The sequence below is a fragment of the Homalodisca vitripennis genome, unplaced genomic scaffold (assembly GCF_021130785.1).
Source record: "Homalodisca vitripennis isolate AUS2020 unplaced genomic scaffold, UT_GWSS_2.1 ScUCBcl_4801;HRSCAF=11196, whole genome shotgun sequence".
Classification (NCBI taxonomy): Eukaryota; Metazoa; Arthropoda; class Insecta; order Hemiptera; family Cicadellidae; genus Homalodisca; species Homalodisca vitripennis.
In genome coordinates, this window is record NW_025780913.1 from 32,273 (window position 1) to 45,415 (window position 13,143).

The following is a 13,143-nucleotide window of genomic DNA, read 5'->3' on the forward strand; positions in this document are numbered from 1 at the left end:
AAATATGGCATTTTCCCCAACAATGGTTAGTGATATCATCACCATCGGTTGAAAGTAACTTCTATAACCATTATTTCGTCATTGTTCCTGAGCAAGTCCAAAATCGCAGATCTGGCTTTGAAAACATCCATCACATTCTTAACCTGTCACCGACAAAAAAACGTATTTTGTCATAATTTGAAGTAATATGGTATAGTTTCTTGCCTCCAAAAACCGGTTTTTCATGATTTTGCGTCTATCAGTTCTGAATTAATGTACGTGTTGGTTTTTATGACATAATCTGCAAATTTGACATTTTATGAAAATATTAGTAAAGGTTCACGGTAGCATAATTAAATTAATTTGAGACTGATATCAAATTTTGGAATTCTAGAATCGATATTGATGTGATAAGTAAAATTAATTAATTAATTAAACGTATGCACGATGATTGGGGCCTTATCGTTGGTATCGAATACTCATTTTAGTGGTTAATGGATGGAATTTGGTATTGGAAACTGTTGTCAACAGCTAATAACAAGGTTAAATCTCAATAATTCAATGTATTCCCTAAATACATTCCTTATTGGGTGTATAGTTTGTTCAGTCTTTGAATATATCGCCAATTTGATGTGGTTATGGTAACTTATTAAATAAAACACTGCAACTAAAATAAATAATTGGAAACATGTACCTATTATTAAATAGATTGTATTGGTAACATAGAAACCGCAAAATGCATTACTATTTAAGTATTTATTATTCTTTATTATTTATGTAATTAGCTTTAGATACTAAGGGAAAGCTAAGGAAGGGTCATTTACATTATCATATTATTCATTCTAATGATGAATTGGTATAAAAAATTTGTCGCCTAAGGCATGAGTATTGTCAAAATCGATGGTGTGCAATTGAAGTACAACAGGATTCATAGAATTAGTATTTATTTCGCCGAGGCACAGTATACAGTACAAACAGACACGTGTGTTCGTTGTAAGGTATATATTATATATGTTCCATGTTTTTGTTGATCTGTTTGTACGATAAATTTTAATAGAAAGGTAATATAGACTTAACACTTACAGTAGTATATACATTCTTCTCGGTTAAATTCATACAACTTCGTGTAGTTATGTAATTTTGACTATAATAATAGCTATAACATTGTAAGAAAAGTATTCTACTGATCAAATGCGTAAGTTTTGTAAGAATGTAGAATATTCTAGTTTTGAAATATACTCATAGGACTGACAAAACAAGGTCTGAGAGATGTAAAAATACGGTTGGAATCCTACGGATTTTAATATGTTGTATTGTTTTATAACCCATTCAAAGGCAAATCTTCTTTCTTTGTAAAGCAAACTTAGAGGTTGGAGTTAAAGCTTTGAATATAATTAAAATTTTTTCTAAATCAAAGCATTAAACGATCTCTTCGTGCCCTTTCATATTGCTGATGGTAGAGGCTTCTTAATTAAAACACAAATAATTATGATATAAATCATTATTTTTCATTGTATATAAATATATTGATGTATATATTTCCTACATTTAATAGTTTGAATGAGAGAAATCCCACTGATAGTAAATTATAAATTAACTGTATTAAGTTTAAATATAATTACTCTTTTTTACTATAGTTGACGCCTTTATTCAATTTCTACCTTTACAGTTTTTATGAAATTGTAGTTTTTTCCTTTTTTATTGAACTAAAGATTAAATCATTAACATTAAAATTAATTTCTTATAGTAAAAAACGTAGGATTATAGTTTAAGATCTCAGACAGTTATAACGCTAGCGATTGTATATAAAAATTAGTTGGGTATAATAAGTCTCAGTAATAATGGTTCATTGTAACGACTATACAAATTACCTTTTTTATTAGTTGTTGAATTACTACCATGATCTACATCACAAGAATAATGTAAGTCAAATTTATCATCGTATAATGAAGTTTTTGTTTTGATATGTATTTGTTTGTCATGTTATGACAACAGGATGATTATATTTTCTAAGTCATGAACAATGTATAATAAACTAACTCAAAAAATATGGCGATGTTTTATGTACTTTTTTCATTGATGAACAATGTGTCACCTAAGTTATGTATCCTGCTCTTTGCAAATTTATAAAATATAAATAGGACAACAGAGTTACATAATATAGTACCTATAACACAGGCTACTCACATTTAAATACATTGTTGAAATCAAAGTTATAGAACTATTTCTTAAGTGTTTGGAAAACAAATTCAAAGAATTAAGTCATTTTTCTAGAAAGGTAAAGTATTATAATTTTACCTTTTATACATAAGAGAACATCATGGTTTATTGTTTATACAAAAATAATGAACAGTTTTACAATAAATCCACTTTATCCATTATTGATGAGTCAGGACTATAAAAGTATGTTTTAGAATAATGGGTACATCTTTCTGGGTTCTTTAAAATGTAAATTGAGCCAGTTAATTTTTCACCATTACAAGGTTCAAGAAATGTAAAATAAAATTTACGGTATGGAATTGTTCGCCAATACATTCCTTTATTTTCCTCGTTTTCATATGAAAGTCCAAAGTCTGAATGAGTGTAGTGAAATAAAAACTAAATCTATGAATCGAAAGTGACAAAGCATGTCGGGATCGCAATGTCGGGCGAGGGAGGGGATTGGGCCGTCGCCAGGATGACACTCGCTTCTTGCCGACTGTATGCGGTATTATGAATTCATAACTGGATCCCTTGCGGCACACCTCTCTACTTCTCTTAACCTGCTTTTGCTTTCCTAAACTGTTCCAGTTTGAGATGTTACATTTTAATTATGCTATTATGCTAAATATTTACTTCGAAATGCAATATGTTAATTTGAGACTTGCATTAAACCAAACTTGACACACTTATTATGGTGAAAACTTGAACAGCTTTTTAAATGACATATCTTTCACTAAATTTACCTCAGACTGTCTCTTTAGAAACACATTAGAAACTTATTCAAGGCTAATGGTTATTGAATGTACTACTCAACATTTCGGATTTTCACATTTTCCAGAGTCAAATTATTCCAGATATCTGAGATAGGCATGTGAGGCGAGGGTTGGGAATGTCGAAAACCGAGTTGTTTAATATGTCAGAATTTGTATCTGAGTTAGAGATAAACACAGGTTCAAATTCTTTATGTTCCCAAAACACTTATCATTGCCGTCGAGCATGTACTTTATCGACTCTTCTCCCTATTTTGTTTCACAAAATCCACGCACAGGTTAGTGGTCCATTAGGACGGGCGGATTAGGGATTAAAATGTATAGGCCTCTCCTTTAAAATAAAAGGTAACCGGTTTTGATTATTTACTAAACATAATATACGTTACATAAAATACATACAACAAAAATCAGGACTGTGTCCATCTGTGGAAAAAAAAGAAAGTGCCCAATTCATCCCACCCGATACAGGAAAATCTATTTGCTGTTCTACGAGACATAACAATAAAGAAAAATGACAAGAATTTCTAACGTTCACGAATAAACTATCCTAAATCAAAGTTTAACCATTACTATCGATTGTAAACTAATACGAGTATAAACTATTTAAATCTGAAAAGGACTGTTTTATGTTGTAGGTTGAAAAAAAACTTGCAATATCCCGAAATACCACACAAGTGTGGCCTCCTAAAGGTTCGAAAACCTGGTATTCCTCCTCATCCAATAACTTTCTCCCGGAATCGTTCACGTGGGAAACATAAAGCGCTATTTAGCATTCTGACAAGACTTAGAAACTAACAGTCTCGTTTATCAAAACTACCAATAACTTCAATTATAAATCGAAAATGGAAGCTGGGTGGAACCGACAGAGTTATTTTATGTTTAGTGAGAGAGTTTTACTTTGATGGTGCAAATTAATGGAGTGAAATGTTATTATATTATATAATGCTACAAATTAAATTTGTATGTGTTTAAATATTAACACTTCTTTGACTATATTAGCTATATATAAATATCTAAAATGTACACAACTAATGCAACACAAAAATATAAAAAAGGTGGCTGTCTATTATTTGAAATAGCAATTAGGCTAATCTAATAAAGTAAGTTACAAATCCAATACATGACAAATATCATCTTCAGTAGTTAGGTATAAAATAGGATACAGTAAAGAATAATAAGTACCCAGCATTGGTACCAACAATCACTAAAAACTTTCTCTTCCTCCTACACCAAATATTTTGATAAATCAAATCCAAAACATATCTTAAAAACTCTTTGTTTTAAATAAAAGAGACGTGCTATCTACTGTCAAACACAGATGGCACCAGTGACACGGTATTCGGAAATTTCTCTGCATTCCAATAGTCAATATCTTTTAAGGGTTCATGGATTTGAACCATACTGACGTCAATCTGTTCATAATTTCTATTTCAAAATGTTCATTCGGCCTCTATGCTGATTCATTGTGGTCGAATCTCAGGTAGAATTATTGTTTAGGACTAAAATGTCTAGTATGTGCATTGTGTCGGATGCAATAATTTAAAACAGCAATGACATTCTTAGTCTAAATTGCTTAATCCAGTAGTAATTTCAGTATTTTAAAGTAAATGTGAGGTGCCTTTAGGTATGTAAATCGTTTTACTCAAAGGTCATAAATGATTGATGTATGAGGAGACGTAGAACAATATTTAGTGCCACTTTTATTGTTCAAACATTACCTATGACGGTTACTGATTACCATTAAAAGAAGGTTACGGATTCCAGAAATGTAAAGGTTTCAACACAATTGACACGGATTCTTTGGATCAATATTATTTAAGATCAGTACTGAGTGTTTAATAGTAGTACGTAGGATATCCAGAGTCCTAGGTGTTATAGTACATACAGTCGCAACAATAAAACTTCCTAATGGAGCCTCTCTAATATTTCTCAAGTTGACACTAGGGTATTTCACCTTCCGTCTGAGGTTCAAGGACATTAATTACGAGTACACTTTTCGCACTAGGCAGCAAATTTCGTAACCTTTGAATTTGGGGTTCCTGAAATTTAAAATCAGTATGATGGTTTGCCAGTGCAGATTAGATCAGCATCTAGGGACCGTAAAATTGTTCATAAGATTATTTAGCTTCTCAGCGAAAAAGTGACTCATACTATGAAGCTAAAGTTAGTTATAGTTATTGTATGGTATTGACAAGTAGGATATGCAGTTTGTTTATCATACTATATCGATTTATATAGAGTCCATAACAATTCCAGGAAATTTTAACTTCACGCGGTTTTTGAGACGTTTCAATTTTATTCAACTCATCAGTGAACAATAGTGGCAATGACAAACATAAAATACTTAGTTAATGTAAAATTTGTACTATACCGTAACAAATGACACACTAAAAACCCACTTTAATTCATTAGACTTATAAGTAACAATATCAAGTAAAGTATACTCCTGTCGGATCCTTGCGTGCATATGCTACTTTTGTACAATAAGAATAAATATTCATAAGAAAACATTAAAGATATCCCATGCTGATTTTACAATATAATAGAACTATATGTAATCAAAAATAATGATAATGAAGTTTTAATCTTGATCTTCCTCTAAGTTTGTTGAGAAAATATTAAACAGAATTTATAAATATTCTGCGGTTTAAATTTTATAATTTATTCAAAAATATTTAAGACTATTAGGCTACGTTACAAAGTTTTAATTGCTTTCTTTCACAAAAATGCGATTCTAAGTATGATGCCCATACATTTTCATTACAAAAATTGTCCAGGACTTTTCATTCCGAGTGCTTTCTATGACTCACTGACCATCACGCTTCAAATTAATACAGAGCGATTCCCCTCCTATGACTGCTGAAAATATCCTATGTTCAGATTCTCCACAGTAAATTGATCAATGAACATTTTCAGTAGGTCAGAATCCAGTAAATGCTTGGTGCCTTCATTTGACCTGTTTCAACTGCTTTTGTAATCCATCGCGTAATCTAGCGTGTGTTCAATTCTGATACCAAAACTTTAAATTTCTTTTATATTTTTATTTTTAATTACTCTCTTTAAAGTCATAATTCATATCAATATAGTTTACTTATAGTATTACAATATCAACTGGTGTAATGACGTTAAATCGATTAGAGAGATAATTCTATGAAAACCAATAGAAACAAGAACCATTTTAATTTATTTATTTACTTAAATTGCATAGAGAAATTTAATCATCTTATAGTTGATAAAATATTTTTTTAATATTTCAGTGCTAGTTTTAATAGTTCAATCATTAACACTTTTACTGGGAAACAAGCTAAACTTACAAATTAACATTTATTACCACTTAGTAAAGTTTTAACCAACCTTAGGACGTTATTGAAAATGAGTATTTAAAATGTTTATTGTAATTCGGGATTAAAGTTATGTTACGGCCGAGTTAAGCCATTCACATATAATAATTAAATAATAGATTATTTATATTAAAAGTTTTAACAATGATTTTATAGTACATTTAGCGCGTGTTCACAATAGATTATATACATCACATTTTAAGGTTCAAAACTGGAATTCCTTCCCCTACCGTATGCTAAGCAATCTAAGCAATGACGTATAGCTATGTTATAATTTCATATCTTTTCGGATAAGTACTAAATATAGAAATCAGAGAGATGTAATAAATAGATGTTTAGTATATTATGCAGTTAATTTAAATATACAAAAAAACTAAATATGTGTTAAACTATATGTAATTGTATCTTTTAAATTGTAATTTTTTCCGAAACTTCCAAAACTATTTATAAATAAGGGAGGTATACGTTCAATATTCTTTCTACGGTCTGTATATAATATTAAATTTTATTTTGAAAGAAAATAGATACATGTATCAAATATAAATGTTTCGCGTGGAAGCCACATATGTCATGGAATATCAGTCCCGACAGTTTCTTGTCATTCAAGTGATACAAGACAGAGTATCGATTCTGGAGCTCCGCCAAACATCAGAGTTCACTGGTTCAGTCCGAGTGACATAACCTCACTTTGTGCGATCGCATTTGTTAACATTCCGAATCTCATTCACCTCTTATGCTCTCAATAGTTATTCTGTTTCCTTGTGTCTAATCATACCTATGTTTTTAATTTAAATACTTTTGATCATTTAAAGAGCTGTTTAGTACTTCATTCCTTCCATGACAAATTCAATCTCTCTTTAATAATTGTCAGATGTTTAGATAATATGTTACTTGACACAATATACTATTTATAACAAGACATTAAAAAGTTTGGAAGTTGATGAATAATTTTTCAATTACAAATAAAATCCCATAATAACTCGAAATATATTAAAATTCCCAAAATTATAGTCCTTAACTATGTGTTATTAACAAGGGGGCTGAGGTTTAAAGGGTAACTAATTCCAGATAAACCTTGGAAAATATCAATTTGCGATATTTCTAAAGCTAACGCTTAGACAGTGTTATCGGTAATGTTGAGTTGTGTTTACATTATTTGTGTATATGAGATAACGCTATGGCTTAAAAATATAAACAGTTAGCTAAAATCACAAACAATTATTTAAGAATTAGACTATGACTCAGAGGAGGAGTATAGATTAGACTTATATAATTATAAGTGGAAGTAATTTTCATAATCAAAGTCAGTACGTTATCAGCTACAGCAATTATTGTTAAATGTCACGAAAGTACAGTGCAATTATTGCCGGTTGAATGGTCACATCAGCCAAAAGCTAATCCTGCCAATAGTGAACCTCGTTACTTCACTTCTCCTCAGGAAAGTATTCGTTGATATTAAATGTTGCCATTTAAAGGCAAAATGTAAATAATTGCAAAATATGCTCAATCTATCTGGTTGGCAAGTTAAATCAGCATGCATTTATATAACTTACTAAGCAAGTTATATAAAATGTAAGAACATAGTATGCTCTTGTTTAATATATATTTAATACAGGCTGCTAATGAACCTTGATTTATTTACACAGAATAATCAGTGCTATGATATAAAGACAGAACCCTTGCTTCATATAATCGCTACTTCAAAAGCCAAGAGAGAAAATGTGTGAACTAAACGGAGTAAACATGAAATTGTTCCGGGAGGCAAAGTTAATGATACAGGATAACAAAATTGGATTTTATTTAGAATAAATATTTCAGCACATGATTAGTTTACTATGTACAAGAACGATCTAAATATTATTATTTCATTTATCACTTCACACTTCATATTAATTAATGAATCATTTTAATCTATTTAGAACAAAGAATTGTTACAATAACAGACAAATAAAACATCAATTAATTGAATGTACGAAATATTAAAACTATTTTTAGCCTAGTTAATTATTAATATTTAAATTCCATTGCAATACTAAATTTAAAACTTGAAGGATGTTTTAATAAATGGTTAAGTGGCCACTATTAGTTTATGTTATTAACTTAAAATTTCGTTTGGAAATGATCGATGTTAATCTAATCACTCTATACATTCCCCTCATTAATTGTTACAGCCAGAAAGCTGGTTTGCCATTATGGCAGAGGGACTCTTGACTCGAATGCTGTGCCACGATACCTAAGCTATTTGTGTTATAAATTTATGAGATGTACTGATTTTGTGATCAGAGGTCTATATACACTAAATAAATAACGCTTCTAAAGATAGATTACGAAATAGCTTACATAACTTTGCCTCAAGAAACATACATAAGATATTAACGAATTAAAGGTGCTACTTGATAATGTTTCTTTGCTGTTTAACATAATTTAATTGAGGCACATAACCCCTAAACAAAAATCCGTACTTTTATATAGTTTTCAATAAATTTAAAAAATATGCTTGATAGAAGCTAAATTTAGAAGTGCAAAATATTCATAAAAACAAGGTGAAGAATTCTCCAGCAAGAAGATATACATTACTAATCACAAGGTATATAGATTCGCCAGGCTGCATGCAACATTTCAAAACTGTGTCACTATAATATAATGTAAATATATATATATATATATATATATATATATATATATATATATATATATATACATTAAATTATATAAATGGCAATAGCCTTATTTAATTTCAATAAACATTGAATCACACAGAGTACTTGCTCCGCCGGGAGTTGAACCCGGATCTCTCACTTGCCGGGTGAATGTGCTACCATTACACATACATTAAATTGTATAAATGGCAATAGCCTTATTTAATTTCTGAATCACACAGAGTATTTGCTCCGCCGGGAGTCGAACCCGGATCTCTCACTTGCTGGGTGAATGTGTTACCATTACACCACAGAGCACTTACTTTTTCAGATTCAATTATTTTGTATTTGGCCGTATCTGTCACATATGCGTTTAAATAAGCAAACTAGCATATGATCGGAAGACCAAATACCTATCAAACGACTTTTATTTACATTATATTCTATAAATGGCAATAGCCTTATTTAATTTCAATAAACATTGAATAACAAAAGGTACTTGCTCCCGGCGGACATGTTTATGGTATTTATTTTGTTCTTGGTTTAAGTTCTGTATATATGTTTTAATTCAGTGTGGTTCTGACGAAGGGTTCTGGTAACTCGAAAATTAAACATGAGTACTGAATATTTGTTTCTGTTTTTGTGTACACTTTAAAGTACTCAGGAGAAAAAAAATATATATACATATATATATATATATATATATATATATATATATATATATATATATATATATATATATATATAGTGCCGATAACCAGACAAGAAATATAAATTACATTTTTACCTTCCTCTCTCTACAGCTATGTTGTATTTCTCATCGAATTGTACAGGTAATATATCTAATCCCTGTTTATAGATGAACAGTTTTAAAATCCCGAAAGAAATCATTTATAAGGAAATAAATTACAAGGAGTTGTGTGTTGTGTTGAGTAAGACCAAGAAACTAACAAGGAAACTGCTGCAAATAAAATATTTGTTTGACCTCTTTGAACTTTTGTTATTTATATACTCGTACTTGTTGACGCGAGTCCTTTAAATTATTTGTACAGTTTATTATTTACATTGACGGATTATCATTTTTGAATATTTGTTGTATGTAGATTCAATAATACGTTGGGGATCGCAAGCAGCCAAATAGCCCGGGAGGTGTTGGGGGAGGAATAGAGTGGCAATATGGGCCAACCAATAAGTGGTGAGCAGAGCCATGAGGATCACATTGCCTTTTATGAGAACAACACTTATTTACCAAATTGGGTCTCGTAAGAAGAAGCTCCAATCGATGATTTCTATTTTCTTGTAGTATATTATTTTATATTGTAAGGTGCTAATTTTAATTATTTTATATGCCAATATTTTAGAATATACTATTTAAAACAGACATTTCTGCAAGTTTTATATTATTGTAACTGAAATATTATTTAATAATGTTATTGGATTTAGCTTACAATATTCGACGTGGATTTGTTTGAGTCATCGTTTCATACAAAATAAAGTTTTCACGGTTTCCTTTGGTATTCCCCTAGTAGAGCCATCGTAAGTAGTGCAGTAAGTTGTAATGGAATTGGAATTAATGGATTTTTACAGATAACTCTCGATTACAGAAGCTACTGGATAGAGAAACGCTGTTTTGGTACCAAGTCACCACGTTTGAGTCTGTAAATTTTCGCTTTGGTGCAGCCAGATGGTAGGCGAAGTTTCACTTGTTAGTTAGTGTTGTTAGAGGTCAAACATTACTCGTTTCATGGTTATCAAAGAATACCAACTCACCCATAAAAATATGCCGATCGACATCTATACGGCGCGGCGAGTAGACGAGTTTCTGGATATAAAATTATGACGAAGGTTAATCTAAATCAAAGAAATATTAATATTTACTAATGATAATTACTTACTTTCAGATATTTTGAGGATATCTTAAAACATAGGTAACGGTTACTAACAACGCTTTCAAGATCCATGTATTTTACGTAAAGATAAACAGAAAAAGAGATGATAATACAGTTAGGTAATAAAAAATATTTCAAGAACCATTAATAAAATTAGATATTACTTACCTTCCCTACATCAAAAAAAGCTTTTTGAAGTCTGATACTCCAAATTTCTAAATGACACACAAAACAAGCATTGGGCGATATAAGTTTTTAAATGCACTATACAGTTTTTCTAAGTTGGTCTCATCTTTACAATTCACATCCTGCTTCTTGTAAGTTGAACTTAACTGAGTCTATAAAACATCTGATATCAGGTTTTGCTCAAGACTCCCTACATTATTAGCTATATCAACAGCATTACTGATACTCAACCGTCGCGTCGTATAAAATAATGAATAAATGTATAATGGTTTTACGAGAGAGACTGCTATTTTGCTTTAGTATAAAATATTGATAATGTTAAAATTTACTAAAAAAATATTCAATGGTTGAACATTTAATCATTGATGCATTCTAACATAAAAATATGGACTTACCTTAAGGATTTGTATTTTTACTTGTTGCTATGTATTCAAGTTATTTATATTAGGTACATCTTATAGTAATCTTATTGCAGTCATCTTCACGAGATCGTTTTTGGAAAAATAATTGAACTGAATTTGGTATCTAGCTGAAGGAGCCTAACAAGCGTCTAATTTAAAGGGGAAATATTATTCAGTTCCAAATAATGGAATATAAATGTAAACAGCTAATAAAAAAACGGTAACCTGCAGTGTAAAACAATAATTTAGATTGTGATTGCAATGATTGGAATTTCTAACAGCATTTCTCAATTAAACTATAAGATTTACTAGGTTTTTAAATACCAGCTATCCTAAAGAATAAATCTTAATGTCATACTCGTACTATAAAAAATTTACCACTATACTGTATCTTTAAAATAAGCAAACTTATTACAGTCTCATATATTTCTTTATTTAATGTTTTCTTTGTCATCTTGTACTAATGAACGATTACTCTAGAATATATTTTTAACGATTATTCGATGAAATACGGATATTAATCAAGTATATTTGACTTTTTAGATGAACAAAACTATACATAACTGGTTTACACAAATACTGTACAAAATTTAATGAAATATACAGAAAAAAAATTCTGAAATTACACAAAATTCTGAAAATACCGATCCTACTGAACATACATTTTTAACAGTAATAAAGTGAGAGAATATATATATATATATATATATATATATATATATATATATTCTCTCACTATATATATATATATATATATATATATATATATATATATATACATATATGTATACATGTGGTTTTCCAGTGTATTGTAAGGTGTTCCAGAATACGTTTAAAGCACTTAAGATGCCACATGAACTGTAAATGTCAGCGCGGGGAAAATGTTCTCATGTAGGCCAGGGCGAGCTTGAGGTGAATACAAACCACACAAGAGTAACCACGTCAGATGTGGCGCGTCCTGAAACCTGCAGCATCGGTTTACTTCAGCCTCTTTAATTCTTCCACTGGGTTTTTATGTTTAATGAAAAATTATCTAGATTTAATTTTAAAGGGTGATTCGTAATGAACTAATAATATTACTAAGAGAAAATGGATTGTCTCTTCTAAAAATCTTGAGTTGATGTTGTAGATATTTGAAAAGGTTTGTTATTAACTATACAGACACACTCCACACAGTTTTGAAGCATCAAAACAGAGTAAAACGGTACACTCTCTCCCACCTCTCTCTCCCTCATCCTCTCTAACGCTCTGCCACGTTTCCTCTCTCGCTCACTATCTCGTTCTCTACCTCGACCTCTCCCTCGCCATCTCCCTCTCTCTCATCCTGTCCCTCGCCTTAACCTTCCCTAGCGTTTTCTCTCACAATCTCCCTCACCATTTTAAAGTTAGCTCTTGTATTAGTGTTCGATGATTTATAGATATGTACTAAAATCAGTCTCATGAGATTCATGACAATTTAAACAATGAAACTTTGAGGGCGTTCAAAAACGTCTCATTCATTCAAACGATTCATGTCTTCCCTAATAAAAAGTACAGAAAACTTTATTGACCCCAATCAAGCCTTTTGGGAACTAAGATTATTAATTCATTACCATGTACTAGTGCGAATATCAGTTATTTGCCAGAATTATGATAGCAACAATACGGATTTTCGTGATAAGTCTTATCATAGTCTTACCTAAAATATTGATAGAAAATTCTATCTCATTTTTGGGGTATCATTAATTGGGTCCAAA

The 13,143-nt window shown here is 30.5% G+C and overlaps 1 non-coding gene across 1 annotated transcript; it reads right to left on the minus strand.

The window, feature by feature from the left end:
* Positions 1-9,178: 9,178 nt before the first annotated feature.
* On the minus strand, positions 9,179-9,249 carry Trnaa-agc. Its single transcript has one exon. It is a non-coding gene; the product is annotated as a tRNA-Ala (tRNA).
* Positions 9,250-13,143: the final 3,894 nt, after the last annotated feature.